The sequence below is a fragment of the Solanum verrucosum genome, unplaced genomic scaffold (genome assembly GCF_900185275.1).
Source record: "Solanum verrucosum unplaced genomic scaffold, falcon-dt-bn FXZP01000278.1, whole genome shotgun sequence".
Classification (NCBI taxonomy): domain Eukaryota; kingdom Viridiplantae; phylum Streptophyta; class Magnoliopsida; order Solanales; family Solanaceae; genus Solanum; species Solanum verrucosum.
Genome location: NW_026020332.1, coordinates 2,347,329 through 2,360,655, shown reverse-complemented (window position 1 = coordinate 2,360,655; position 13,327 = coordinate 2,347,329). Strand labels below are relative to the sequence as shown.

At 39.7% G+C, this 13,327-nt stretch overlaps 1 protein-coding gene and 1 pseudogene across 1 annotated transcript in view; both read right to left on the bottom strand.

The window, feature by feature from the left end:
- Window positions 1–11,762, bottom strand: part of LOC125836756 (berberine bridge enzyme-like 22) — a 119,494-nt gene extending 107,732 nt beyond the window's left edge. Inside the window, exon 1 of the mRNA XM_049515960.1 lies at window positions 11,722–11,762. The gene's annotated coding sequence lies outside the window, so the exon portion shown is untranslated. The remainder of the gene's footprint in view (window positions 1–11,721) is intronic.
- The window catches only part of LOC125836763 (berberine bridge enzyme-like 13), a 79,242-nt pseudogene that overhangs the window by 49,008 nt on the left and 16,907 nt on the right, over window positions 1–13,327 (bottom strand).

The following is a 13,327-nucleotide window of genomic DNA, read 5'->3' as shown; positions in this document are numbered from 1 at the left end:
GCTCCAAAAAGGCAGGAACAGTCTTACACAAAAATGCTGCACTCTCAGACAAAGGATAGCGTTCTGCCATTGTTTCCATCTCAGCATCAGTAACCGAACGTCCACCGATCTGCAATTGCAACTCAGCCATCCCAAACATCCTTGCCATGACGCTATCGTCACGGGCTTGCCTCTCCTAGGCAGACATAATTGGTCTCTAGGATGTGTCAAGTACCTTAGTTCTCATCACATCAACTAGCTTACCCATCAAATCCAGGTGAAAAGCAATGATCATATCACATGCCTCTTTCTCTATTCTTTGGGCCCTCAGATAACGAGTAATCAACCCCCCATAGCAAAATCGCCACCGCATATTGTTCTTGAATTTCATCATGATCTGCCTTAGGATCCCTCCCAACATTAATGGGCATCCCCTTCATCAGCATGTACACTAGAACTATTCTATCCCTAGTAACTTCAGACAAATGCTTCGTAGGAAGTAACACACTACAAACAATCTTTAACCACACCCTAACAACCAAATTGAAATTTGCAAAATGGAGGCTGTTATGCCTCTACATGTCCTTGCTACGCCCCCACCTAGCCGTGGACTCAACCCCACACAATGTATGCCTAATATCTCTGTACAAAGGGGTCTTTTTCTGTCTATTAAACTCATCGGTGTCACAGTTAGGGGTGCCCAACAACTCATTCAAAACTCGGGCCAAAATCTCACATCCTTGCCTCTAATAGGCACATATTTAATTTGTGTTTCCGTGATCTAATTAGCATAAAACTCACGTACCAACCTCAGATTACAATCATCTGGATGATCGAAAATAAATTTCACCCCCAACTCCACAACAGTCCTATATATAGCCGAAAATTGAGTTTGCAACCTTACCTCGTCGACATACTCATTTCCCATTTATTTAGGCTTCCGCTGGCAGTCAAACCACAACAACCCATACGCTTTCACGACCTTTTTCCAGAACTTTTAGGCTGGTTCCCTATTACCGGACCCCGAGGCTTCGCCCTTCCTACTCTGCTTAGAACCCGCCACATTCTTCACCTTAGGATCCATGGAAACCTAATAAGAAAGAAAAGAGAAAAAAAGAACAAAGAAAAAAAATAGAAGAAAATAAGAAGGGGTCGGGTTAAGGTGGGAGAAGAGAAAAAAATGTTGAGAAAGGTAGATTTTGAGTAAGAAGGAAATGGGTGTTTGGTTTTATAAGTGGAGAATGGAAATGGAAAGGTTTAGTTGTGAGTTTAATGGAGGAAATTGGAGTTTTAATGGAGGAAGGAGAAGAGTTGGAGAGGATTTTAGGGGTTGGGTCGGGTGAGAATGAGAGAATGAGGAGAAGAGTGAAAGATTTTAGGGATTTTAGGGGTGGGTCGGGTGAATTCCGGGTCGAAACCCGAATTAAAAGAAAACTGGGGAGTGGCGCGCTGGAGGGGCGATGCGCCAGTGGCGCGCCTCAACATTGGCACAGAACTTTCATGTCAGGCGCGGCGCGCCTGCCAGTGCGCATAACTTCAAGTATTTCTTGTTTTTACTATTACAAGTCAAGTTACAGATAATGAAAACTCTTATCTAGCTAAAACTAGCCTATATTCTAAAAATTGAAACTAAGCTACTAACAAAAAATTCCAAGAATTCGAAGACGAACTACTTATTTATTACATATTGTTCATAGGTTACCTCCCATGTAGCGCTTGATTTAACGTCGCGGCACGATGCAACTTGGATCATTCCTCATTTAGCTCAAGAGCTTCTCGATCACGATCCGAATCCTCACCGAAATAGTGTTTCACCCTTTGCCCATTGACCAAGAACGTAAGGCCAGTCTTACCTTTAAGTTCAACAACCCCATGTTGTGTCATTCTGACCACTTCAAAAAGACCACTCCACTTCGACCTTAGTTTTCCGGGGAATAGCCTTAGTCTAGAGTTAAAGAGTAGTACATTATCGTCCTGATTGAAGGTACGAGCTACTATGTGCTTTTCATGCCACCTCTTTGTCTTTTCTTTGTATAGCTTGGCATTTTCATAAGCGTGGAGCCTAAACTCCTTAAGTTCATGTAGCTGATTCACTCTCTTTTTACCGGCTAGCTCGGGGTCTAAGTTCAGCCGTTTAATTGCCCAATATGCTTGATGTTCTAATTCCACCGGAAGGTGACATGTTTTCCCAAATACTATGTGATAGGGAGAAGTCCCTATTGGTGTTTTATACGCAATCTTATATGCCCACAATGCATTATCTAGTTTCTCAGACCAATCTTTCATTTACGCATTCACCGTTTTCTGCAAAATTTGCTTCACTTCTCTATTCGAAACCTCCATTTGGCCACTCGTTTGAGGATGGTAAGTTGTAGCAACCTTATGACGAATACCATACTTAGCAAGAAGATTATTAACAAGATGGTTAATGAAATACTTACCTCCATCACTTATAATTGCCTTTGGAGTGCCAAATCGAGTGAAGATGTGCTTCTTGATGAACCTTATCACCACCTTTGAATAATTGGAAGGAAGATCGACAGCCTCCACCCATTTACTAACATAATCCTCAGCCACAAGAATGTATTGGTTTCCACTAGATGGTGGGAAGGGACCCATGAAGTCAATACCCCACACATCAAAGATTTCCACCTCCAAAATGTTACTGAACGACATTTTATGTCTTCTTGAAATAGTACCCAACCTTTGGCATTTATCACAACCCTTCACAAAAGCAATAGAATCTTTAAATAACGAGGGCCAAAAGAAACCAGATTGTAGTACCTTATGAGCAGTGCGCTCTCCTCCATGGTGACCTCCATATGGGCTAGCATGACAACTTTCGAGCACTTTGTTAACCTCAGATTTCGAAATGCACCTTCTCACTACCCGATATGCACCTTGCTTGAACAAGAATGGTTCATCCCAGATATAAAACTTGGCATCATGATTGAGCTTTTTCTTTTGTTGGGTGGTTGCACTCGGAGGATAATCGCCACTAACTATCAAATTCACAATGTCTGCATACCAAGGCACTTGAGAGATATCTAATGCCATCAATTGTTCATTCGGAGATTCTTCCCGAATTTGCTCACTCTCATTCACATGTGAAAAATCCTCCAACCTAGATAAGTGATCCGATATTTGATTTTCAGTACATTTCCTCTCTTTGATCTCAAGGTCAAATTCTTGGAGAAGCAATATCCATCGAATCAGCCTTGGTTTAGCTTCCTTCTTGTTGAATAGGTACCTAATAGTTGCATGGTCAGTAAAAACAATCACTTTAGTACCTACCAAATACGATATGAACTTGTCGAAGGCGAACACTAGAGCCAGCATCTCCTTCTCAGTCACTATGTAATTAGCTTGTGTAGAGTCAAGGGTCTTGCTTGCATAATAGATCAGGTGGAACACTTTATTCTTTCTTTGTCCCAACACTGCACCCACTGCTACGTCGCTTGCATCACACATGAGTTCAAATAGTAGTCCCCAATTAGGAGCAATTAAGATAGGAGCCTCAATTAAGTTCTTCTTCAACATCTTAAAAGCTTTCAAGCACATCTCATCAAAGTCAAACTTCACCTCCTTCTCCAAGAGACTGCACATAGGTTTTGCAATCTTGGAAAAATCTTTGATGAATCGCATGTAAAATCCTGCATGACCAAGAAAACTACGCACACTTTTTACAGAAATAGGAGGGGGCAATTTCTTAATAACTTCTACCTTAGCCTTATCAACCTCCAAACCAGATTTAGACACCTTGTGTCCCAACATTATCCCCTCTCTTACCAAAAAATGACACTTTACCCAGTTTAGAACTAAGTTAGTGTGTTCACATCTAGCAAGTACTTTATCAAGATTTCGAAGACATATCTCAAAAGACTTCCCAAAGACGAAAAAATTATCCATGAACACATCAACAAAGTCTTCCACCATATCATGAAAAATGGCCATCATACACCTTTGAAAATTCATCGGTGCATTGCAAAGTCAGAATGACATGCACTTGAAAGTATATGTGCCATAAGGATAAGTGAACGTGGTATTTTCCTGATCCTCGGGTGTAATCAAGATCTGGTTGTAACCGAAATATCCATCTAAGAAACAATAGTACTCCTTCCCTGCTAGTCAGTCAAGCATTTGATCAATGAAGGAACGGGGTAGTGATCTTTCCGGGTAGCATCATTTAGTTTTCGGTAATCCATGCAAATTCTCCACCTGGTCACTGCTCTAGTAGGAATCAACTCATTCTTTTCGTTCCTTACCACTGTCATACCTCCCTTCTTGGGAACACATTGTACCGGACTTACCCACTTACTATTAGAGATTGGGTACACAATTCCAGCATCTAGCCACTTTATGACTTCCTTTCTTACCACTTCTTTCATCACAGGATTCAGTCGACGTTGATATTGTGCCTTAGGTTTGTGATCCTCTTCCATGTAAATTATGTGCATGCATAACGCCAGACTAATCCCATGAATATCATCCATCTGTCATCCAATTGCTTTCTTCCTCCGCTTTAAGATCATCAATGCCACATCAACCTGTAAATCAGACAATTCTACAGAAAGTATAACAGGCAAAGTTTCATTAGTACCCAAATAAGCATACCTTAGGTGAGTCGGCAGAGTTTTTAGTTCCAACTTAGGGGCTTCTTCTATCGATGACTTTGGTGGGGGCCCAACTCACGATCTAGTGACTCCACTTGAGTTCTACGAGTGTCTACTAGTGCTAGATTTAAGCATGATTCAATCTCTTGAGCTTCAGTATCTCCATATATCTCATGACCCACTAACACTTTTTCTAAAGGATCTTCGGGCACAACTACTTGTGATTCTACTATGCGATCAACCACAATAATAGCAGACAACTCTTCATAAATAGAAGGCCATTTTAAAGCACGGTAAACATCAAATACCTCAACCTTATCATGTGCCCTCATAGTTAGTTGACCAGCTGCTACATCAAATAAAGCCCTACTCGTGGCCAAATACGTCCCAAAATGAATGGAACTTCAGAATCGAGTTCAAAGTCTAAGATAATCTACCAGAAAAATCAATGAACCCACTTGCACTAACACATCTTCTACCACCCCCTCTAGCCTAGTAATGGATCTATCAGCGAGTTGGAGAATAACAGTGTAACACCCCGACTTTTCCAAAACGTCTAAATTAACTCGTACCTTCGTGGAAAGACAAAGAGGGTGAGTAATAAATTAAAAAGGATGTGGTATGTCATATTTTAAGTTTTCAATGGTTTTATCTCAAGTTTTGAAGTTAAGTAAGTGGCATAATAAAAGTTGGCGAAAGTTGTCGTAAGTTCCTTTTTAAAGATTTCTTCGAAATTTGGGTCAAATGTATTGGATGTTTTCTCCAAATATATAAAGAGTTAGAAGGCCTATTACCCATTAAATCTAAGGTCTACGAGTCTAGTTTGCAACGCACAAAACCCCGTATCAAACGGACATCCGAATAAAAAGTTATGAGGGTTTTACTAGGGACTGCCAGGGCAGAATCCGGGTCGGATCCGGGTCGGGTAAAGAAATATGGTATGTTGGCTATTTAACATTTTTAGCCATGGAAACAGTTCATTTCAGTTCCAAAACCAGAAAAAAAAAAGCTTAAGAGAGGGTTCCTATGGAGTCCTAGCATGATGAAGGTTAGTTTTGATGATTTCTACCATTAAACATTGCCCCCGTGCCTAGAAACGTAATCCCTACACTTGGCAATTGTTTTCCCATCTATTTGCTGCATTTGGAGCTAGTTTTAAAGATATAAATTTGTAACTATTGGTGTTTCTTCAAGGTTTTAACTTGGTTAACTAAGGTAATCATCTCGGGACTCTTTTATGATTATTTTTATGAATTTCTACGGACGTTTCGACAAGTTGGGGCAATATGGCAAATCTGCCGATATAAGATTAATTATAAACTGTTTATAGGTGCGTACCAACTGTGTATATATAGTGTTTGCGAAGCTTAGGACATAAGGAACAACTTTCGTGAAGGAACTACAGTCTTTCGAGCGTTCATTGGAAAGGTATGTTAAGGCTATTCCCTACTTACGACATGTTTCCTTAAAGTTTAGAAGCAATGTATTTGGGTTGTTATCATTGATATATTGTTGGCTGCTCGAGTTTATATAATCCTCCCTTGTCGGGATTCTTATTCAGTTAGTAGCGTCCTTATGTTGGACATGACTTAAGAGGCTATTTGTATAGGTTGCTTATAACTAAATTGCTCGTTTTTAGCGGTTGGATTGTTATTATTATCGTTGGATCTATTGTGGTTAGCTGCAGGAATGTGATCTATGCCTAGAAGGGCTATGTTCTGCCTACAGGGCTATATGGATGCCTAACAGGGCTATGAGTTGCCTACAGGGCTATATTGACGCCTAAGAAGGCTATGTTCTTCCTACAAGGCCATGTTGTTGCCTAAAAGGGCTATGAGCTGTCTATAAGCTACGTTGATGCCTAAAGGAGCTATGTGCTACCTAAGGGGCTATATTAATGCCTAAGAGGGCTATGTGACTGCCTACGGGGCTAGGGGACTACTGATAGGAGTATATAGGCTGATTGACACCTTCCGAGCTTATGGGGGCCTGAGTAGGTGGTCTTGTGTGTTGTTTGTACCTGCCGAGCTTATGGGGGCTTGGTTAGGTTGTTGTTTTATTATTTTTTATAAGTTTAGATTTAGGAGCAGGTTAGTACACTTATCTTAGCCTTGATTTATTTATTGGATTATTCCAGTATATCAGGATACCTCATCATAGTCTATTGCCTTTCATACTCTGTACATTATTTTGTATTGACGCCCCATGGCCTTGGGGGCGCTGCATTCATGCATGCAGGTCCTGACAGACGACTGAGTAGGCCTCCTCACCAGTAAGATTGACTTTTATCCGGTTGGCTAGCCCCTTTCCTCCGGAGCTGCCAGAATTGGGAGGTTTGTTACATTTTGTTGTATATATCTTTATGGGTAGGCTGGGGCCCTGTCCCACCAATCTTTACTACTCTTAGAGGCTTGCAGACTAGTGTGTGGGGTTTATAGCTACGTTATGGCCATGTTGGCCTATGTTGTTGGTTTGCGGAAGCTTGTGAGTTGTTTGATGTATTGTATTGATATATACTTGCTTTTAGTTTTGGTATAGATATCATGGTGGCCTCGACGGCCCAATTAGGACTTTGGTGCTAGTTGACTATTTATTTATATGATCTCCTGGGAGTAGCTGTTTCTTTTATAGATTAGTTGGCAGGGGCCTTACCGGCCGATGGCTTAGGTTTAAGCCGAGATATACTTGTTTGATTTCTTGATTGTGTGTGGCTGCCATGCGCTAGTAGCAAATGGTTCAGCAGGGTCGGCTCGGGCCTGAATTTTTGCATTAGAAGCCAGTTGCGCCTCTCGAGTTTGGGGCGTGACAAACAGTGCTTCTTTTTGGACTACCTAACCCAATCTTTAGATATAAAGATAGGGTCATCAAATTTATACTTGCCCCCAAATCACACAATCCCGGGGGATGAACACTTTACCCGATTGTAATCTGCACAATAAAACTACCTGGATCTTTTAACTTTTTGGGCAGTCTATTTTGGATCCTTCAGCTGCACTCCTCAGTAAGTGCTACAGTTTCATGTTCTGTGAGCCTCATCTTGCCAGCCACAATGTCCTTTATTTAGCATACTTCGGGACACCCTGCAAGATGTCAACCAAATGTAGATTAATGTGGACCTGTTTAAGGAGAGAGAGAAACTTACCAAAGCATTCGTCTTCATTTTGTTTTTTAAGCCTTTGTGGAAATGGAGGTGGTAATTTCTTTTGAGGAACGGGTACCTCAACATTGGAGTTTTTTACTACCTCTTCCACCTTCTTTTCTTTGTTACTTACCTCAGTATCACTCTTCTTTGGAGCTAGTTCCTCTAATTGCAACCCACTTCTAGTACTTACCGCATGCAATTGTTTTGGGTTGGGCTCAGTATCACCGGGCAGCCCACCTTGGGGATGAAAGTTCAAAGAATTAGCCACTTGCGCAACTTGTTTCTCTAAACTCATTTGGGACATCTGGATGTTTCTGATGTTTTCATCCTGCTTATCTACTCTAGCATTTAATTTGATCCTTATTTCAGTCATGAGCTTTTGGAGTAGCTCTTCATTGGTCATCCCCCCTTTTGGTGCACTAGGATTTACGCCTTGGTTAGGATTTTGGTATTGTTGCCACACCCCTTGAGCACGGTATTGGTTAGCCCCTTGCGCCTTATTTTGGTTTTGGTTCCCACCCTATGAGAAGTTAGGATGGTTCCTCCAATTGGGGTTGTACGTATTGCCAAAATTTTGTTGAACTCCACCCCTTTGCGCATTTCCCACATAATTTACAGAATTCGGGTTTGCCTCACATTGCTTAGTTTCATGAGTTCCACTACCACATACCTTACACCAATTGGCTGCCTATTGTACAATGTTTATCGGTGCCTGATTTAGAGCCATCTGTTTAAAATGTAAGGCCATGTTATGTTGCATTGCATCTAATTTGGCATTTCTGGTAGTAGCTTGGTCTACATCTAAAATCCCTACAGCCTTTTGGGTTGTGGTTCTAGATATTTCCCCCTCATATCCTTGGTTCCCTTCAGAAAGTTTATCGAGTAAGTCGAAGAACTCTTCACTTGTTCTAGATAGGGCCTGTCCACCTGTTGCACTATTAAGAAGAGCATGAGCATTATAGTCTAAACCCTCAAAAAAAAGTGTGAGCAAGTACCTCATTAGTTTGCATGTGGTATGGGCAAACATTCAACATTTGTTTGAAATGTGCCCATGCTTGGTTCATGTCCTCCCCTTGCTTTTGAATAAAGTTTATTATCTCACCCCTCAGCTTAGCGGTTTTCTTGGATGGAAAGAATCGACTCAGGAACTTCTTTGCTAGACAATCCCAAGTAGTGATGGAGTTTGGTGGCTCAGAATCTAACCAACGCCTTACAACTCCTAACAATGTGTATGGAAACAACGTCAGCCTCACATAGTCCGATGAGACTCCAATTGGGATTTATGTATCAGTAATATCTATGAAGGTCCTAAGATGGATTTGAGGATCCTCATGGGGGAGACTAGTGAATTGCCCATTACAATGGAGGATCTGTATCATGCTCTGCTTTAGTTCAAATCTACCTCCCGGTGGAGGTTTCCTAATGCTAGATGCCAAATTAGCTGAGAGTGGGACTGCCACATCACGTACAGGCCTTGCTGGGATGACATGAATGACAGGGGGTCGTATGCCTTGGTTATTCCCATTCCCTTCGTTATTCGGATTTCCTTGGTTATTTTCTGGGTTATTTACGTTGTCTTGATTATCATCACTGATGTTCCTCGGAAGACCTAAACCCAGTTCTCCTCGTCCTTGCTCCATACGGTTCCTTTTTCTACGCTCTCATAGTACTTGTTCGCGTTCCTTGTATGGTTCGACAAGTTCTCCTTTCCTAGCCAGACCTGAAAATCAAGTGCCAGCAATAACAAGCTAAGATCAAGTAATTAATATCTGAAAGTTTTAATTATAGACTAAAGAAGATCGAATATCAATCAATTTCTAAGTCCGCGGCAACGGCGCCAAAAACTTGTTGCTCCCCAATATACACGCAAGTGTACATGGTCGCGCAACTAATATAGATTCTTTAAGAAACGAGTTATCATTCCCAAGGGACTTATGATCAACTTATATTCACTTAATTCTACAACTAAAAGTAAAAAGTAACATTTTCAAGAGTTGATGATTTATTGTTTATCTACTAATAATTATGCACTAATTGAAAGTAACTACTTGTGAACGTCTTTGATATAATGTTTCAAGCAAGTTAAAAGCAATTCCAGGGCAATAACATATAATGAATATCATGTATCATATTATTGGCTCAGAACTAACTTCATTTGTCAAGTTACAGGTTTATAGGGTTGATGATATGATCTGGGTTATATTCCTCTCGTCGCTTACCCCAGTTAGCTATCTAACTACATCGTTGAGCGGGGATAAATAGACTTATTGGCGAGCATTTATATTTTATCCTATTTCGTAACCAAGCAAGGTGTTTGTCTGGGCATCACTCCTGAACACTAATCACCTCAATTTAATGGGTGGATCGAGCTCTCTATATTCTTTGGTCTATCTAACCTCTCCTCTCCCGATTTTAAGATTAGACAATAGATTTATCTTATGGTGCGCAAGCATAAAATACTAAAACAAGAATATAAAAGTAAATTGTATTGACAACCAAAAATTAATTCAACAACCTCAAATAATCAACAATCAATTCGTAGCTACAACCCCAAAACTAGGGAGTTTAGCTACTCATGCTTTAGAAAACAAGAAAATACAATAGTTCATCCAATTTCAAGAAAATAGAAGAGTTGAAGGATTAAAACCTATTACAAACTTGAATTCTTGCTCTTGCATTCTAAATCAAACGTTGAACCCTAATAATCGAGTCCTAAGGATCTATTTATAATAGTAGGAAAATTTGGGAACAAATCCTACTCAAATTAGGAATCCTATTTAATGTTTAAAAGTTGGAAAAGTCTAAAAAAATGGGACGTGTCCGCCTCCATCGCGCCTAGCAGCACGCATAGAAGTTCCACTTGTGGCGCGGCGTGCCAAGCAGTGCGCCTGAAAATTGGCGCAGAACTTTGGTTGCTGGTGCGAGGCGCCTCTCAGCGCGCCTTTGTGTGCCCTCAGTACTTCTGAGGCTGGCACGATGCGCCTCTCAGTACGCCAAGCCCTGGGGTCGTCACACTTAGTCAATTTCTTGCGCGTCTTTTCTCCTTCTTTCTTTGTTCCAAATTCAATTCCTTCGAGAGTTCCTGAAACAACTAATCATGTGTATAAGTGCATAATCATCACAAGTATAACAAAATCAAGTTGATAGACTCAAGATCATTCCTCAATTCAAGCACTTTATGTGCAATTATTGACAACTTAGGCATATAAATATGCCTAAGATCAAAGATCCTGAGGATGAGATTGTCATCAACTTTGTCTGCGATATGTTGCCATTTGTAAACAAGTTGAGTAATATTTTGTTCCAATGTTCGTGGCACATTGAGCAGGGTCACCTTTTCTGGAATATCGAGTAATTTCACTTTCCATGATATAATGAGACCAAAGCTAGTCCCTCCACCTCCTCTAATAGCCCAAAAGAGATCCTCACCCATTGAATTTTTATCATGGATACGTCCATTAGCATCGATTAATTTTGCATCAATGATGTTATCAGCAGCATTACCGAATTTTCGTGACATCATACCATAGCCTCCACCACTAAAGTGTCCACCAACACCAACCGTTGGGAAAACCCCAGCAGTAAAGGCCAATTTTTTACTTTTTTCCGCGATTCTATAGTAAACTTCCCCTAGGGTCGCCCCAACTTGAATCCAAGCTAAGCAGTCTTTTTTTTGGGTATCAATGGATATTGATGTTAGGTTTCTAAGATGAATTACGACAAAGGGGATCTCCGAAATGTATGAAAGTCCCTCATAGTCATGTCCACTGCCTCGAATTCTAATTTGTAGGCTATGTTTCTTGGAACAATGTGTACCTGCCTGGATTTGAGATTCATCATTAGGAGTGAAAATAATTGATGGTTTGAAGTCGGAGGTTATCCTTAGGTACGATCTGAAAAGGAGTTATAAATGGTGGAATATGATGAGTTTTTAGGAGTGTGAATGACTTGTGATATTGGGTTTGAGTTCCTAATTTTGTGAGAAAGGCATTCAAGAAAGTCATCATGAGTTTTGTTAGCCCATGATGATGAAAGGCAAATTGAGAGAAAAAGAAAGATTATTAACTTGTTGAAAGTAGTCATAATTGATTATGGATGTTCGAGAAAATGGAAACTAAGAACTTCTATTTATAGAGTCTTAGCTAGGAAGAAATTATAGAATTTTCTTGTATTAGTTTTAAAAAAGCAAAATTGAACTTTAATTTGCATACAAACAAATTTCGTGCAAGAAAGGTATTATATACACATCCCAAAGACTAGTCAACTGTCATGTGTGTTCAAATAGAAGATGCACATGCTTCCTCATGCCTAACATGAATTATTAGCTTTTATTTTTATACTAATTTTTCGCTATGTGTGTTGCACTATTCATCAAATTACGTAATACTATGCTATAAAATATTATATTTTGTGAATGTCCATTATTCTAGTATTTAACTTCCACACCTCCACTATCTGATTTCTAGAGAACTTTTTCTATAATTCCATGATTAATGTCATGTTTATAACAATCTTTTATATACATTTTTATAACAATATAAATATAGACATAAAGGTTTGAGAAATAATCGGAAGAAAGAAAAGAATTCTATCTTGTTCTCTCATCTATGATCTATATAGTGGTCCAACACGCTATCAACACAAGTTGTACTCTCTCATCAAAAATCAATGGTCGGTATTCATTGACTTTTATGGTCTTCAGTGTATTTATCAGATATATTTTTCTATCTAAAATTAATTATTTGTGCAATAATGATTTGTTTGGTCTAGATGTCATAATCTTTGTTATTAGGAGTTTCTTTTCACAAATTGTTGGAAGATTTGAAAAAAAAAGTGTTCATGGAAAATGTGGTCGGTTTTCATCCATCATGCAAGGGTGAGTCAGATTGCACTTGGACTTATTACTTCATTGATTGAGAGTAAAGTAGAGGATATAACCATATCACATCTAGAAGATAAGATATCAAGTTAGAATTCTAGGGTGTGTTTGGTAGGGAGGAAATTCCATTTTTTTCATGTTTGGTTGGTTTAAATGTTTGGAAAATGTTTTCCAAACCAACTCATTTTCCTCAAATTTAAAAAAAAAAAAGACTTTTTTTTATTTAATTTGGACGTGGAGTCCATTTTATTAATGCCTTAAAAGGCCAAAGTTTTCAACCTACAAAGAAACACCTGAGAGGCCCAAACAGCCCATCAGATTATAAAAACAAGATCCTATAAAATAGGGTTTCCTAAAATTCTCACTTAGCTCTTTCCATTTCTCCACCCTCCTCATTTCCTTCCCTCTTGCCGCCGCCTGGAGATGATCTCGAAGGTGCTCCTCAACTCTAAGTTTTTGTCTCTTCATCTGTGAGTAATCAACATTCTTCATGACCATCTTGTTGTATATAGAAGCTCTTGCAGCTACCAAAAGGTAAGTATTCCTTTCAATTCTTCTGTCTAAGTGTTTCCTCTTTAGCTGAATCCTTCATTCTTTCAGGTGTACTTTCTGGTGTAGTTCATGTCGAGCTTGAAAGAGAGCGTGAGCCTTGCATTTCCGCTTTGTAAATTTGTGTAAGCACTTTTCTACCACTTTCTCCTTTATGTCTACCCT